Source organism: Suncus etruscus, chromosome 20 (assembly GCF_024139225.1).
Source record: "Suncus etruscus isolate mSunEtr1 chromosome 20, mSunEtr1.pri.cur, whole genome shotgun sequence".
Taxonomy (NCBI): domain Eukaryota; kingdom Metazoa; phylum Chordata; class Mammalia; order Eulipotyphla; family Soricidae; genus Suncus; species Suncus etruscus.
In genome coordinates, this window is record NC_064867.1 from 12,801,334 (window position 1) to 12,803,440 (window position 2,107).

The 2,107-nt window shown below is 35.5% G+C and overlaps 1 non-coding gene across 1 annotated transcript; it reads left to right on the forward strand.

Annotated features, from left to right (window-relative positions):
- Nucleotides 1–329: 329 nt before the first annotated feature.
- On the forward strand, nucleotides 330–436 carry LOC125998290 (U6 spliceosomal RNA). The gene has a single exon (XR_007491882.1). It is a non-coding gene; the product is annotated as a U6 spliceosomal RNA (small nuclear RNA).
- Nucleotides 437–2,107: the final 1,671 nt, after the last annotated feature.

The following is a 2,107-nucleotide window of genomic DNA, read 5'->3' on the forward strand; positions in this document are numbered from 1 at the left end:
CATGCAGGGGTGTTGAAATGTTGTATGAAATCCTAAGCTCTATCATGGACATTAGTGTAAAATCTTGGTAACAGATTTTTTAATTAAGAAAACTTTTCAATGAATAAAAAAATAAAATGACAGAGAAAGGGGGAAAACTTAGTTATCTAAAGTTGTGTGTCTACCATCAGTTCAAAATGCTATTCAAAGGCCTGTGTGCAGGATAACTTTCTGATTTGACTTTCAAACTTGCCTTGAAATAGTTGACAAATAGACGTATAATAATATCCATATCTTTAAATTTCTAAAGTATATTTTACTTTCTGTCACTGATTAAGAATAGATAAAGAGTGCTCGCTTCGGCAGCACATATACTAAAATTGGAACGATACAGAGAAGATTAGCATGGCCCCTGCGCAAGGATGACACGCAAATTCGTGAAGCGTTCCATATTTAAAAAAAAAAAAAAAAAAAAGAATAGATAAAGCTGCCATTGTAATTTGTTTGTACTGTTTCATGATATTCACGTTGTGACAGGAACCAGTTGAGCTACAGTGGACTGCACAGCAAGACTGAAATGCAGTAAAATCATTGAAACTGATTTTTAAAGAACTTCCATTAAAGTTTGGAAAATCCACCCCCGGACCCCTTTAGCTTTAAGATTTTCAGTTTGACTAGTATGCTCCAGTCAAACTTATAATTATTTTATAATTATCTCAGCTAAAAGGTGCTATCTCAAGAATATAAAAACTAAACTTGCACTTCGAACTTAGTGATTTTAATGTAATTTTATTTAGCTATAATTAGTAACTCTATCTTTAAACCTCTAATTCTATGAATGATATCATTAAGTAGTGTCCAGAAATGGAAATAAATTAACCAAGTGTTTCTTTTTGTAAATACCTTGTTCACTAAATGTTTATATAGTTTCTTAATTCATGTTTAAAATTAATCTACTTGCTGCTTATAAATTAGTCACGGGCAAATTAAAAAAATAAAAGTACACAATTTGAGCTAAAAGAGGAGGACTGCCCTATCTCACTACCTAACGGTATGATACAATTGGGAGACATGTCATCCTTTGCCCTAAGCAAAAACCAAAATTACTATTTACAGAAGACTGACTTTGACAAACATGTTCTAGACAGAACCTATTGAGGGACCAATGAGCAAGTTCCTAGCCTAGGCCTCAGCCTAGAATTTGTACAAAAACAAAGATCCCTAATTCCAGAAGACTGACTTTGACAACTGCGACTGAGCAGAAACTCTGGAACCATGCTGAAAGACTCCTCTGTCCTAGGATCTGAACTAAAACCAAGACCACTAATTACAGAAGACTGATCACAACAGTAATGGAACAGAACTCCTAGAACCATAAAGAAATACTCTCTTCTAGCCTTCATCCTGTGACCTACACAAATAACAAGAGCTCCAGCTCAGAAGTGGGATGTCATCACCCACATCTGAGTGCAAAGTTTCCCCAGCATGATAAAAAGACCTTGAAGTTTTGTAAATGAGTAAATATAGAGCCTGTATTTATTCCCATGACAGTATGCTTCAAGGGTAGAGAAACCCTATATCTCTTGGGCCAAGAGAATTCCTTTTCTAATTTCCCCAATATTCACTGTGCCTATGCAAAGGAAAGAAGAAGAAGAAGAAGAAGAAGAAGAAGAAGAAGAAGAAGAAGAAGAAGAAGAAGAAGAAGAAGAAGAAGAAGAAGAAGAAGAAGAAGGAGGAGGAGGAGGAGGAGGAGGAGGAGGAGGAGGAGGAGGAGGAGGAGGAGAAGAGGAGAAAGAAGAGGAAGAAGAGGAAGAAGGAAAGAAGGAAAGAAGAAAAGAAGAAAAGAAAAAAGAAGAAAAACAAGAAGAAAAGTAGAAGAAAAGAAGAAAAGAAGAAGAGAAGAAGAAGAAGAAGAAGGAGGAGGAGGAGGAGGAGGAGGAGAAGAGGAGAAAGAAGAGGAAGAAGAGGAAGAAGGAAAGAAGGAAAGAAGAAAAGAAGAAAAGAAAAAAGAAGAAAAACAAGAAGAAAAGTAGAAGAAAAGAAGAAGAAGAAGAAGAAGAAGAAGAAGAAGAAGAAGAAGAAGAAGAAGAAGAAGAAGAAGAAGAAGAAGAAAAGAAGAAGAACAACA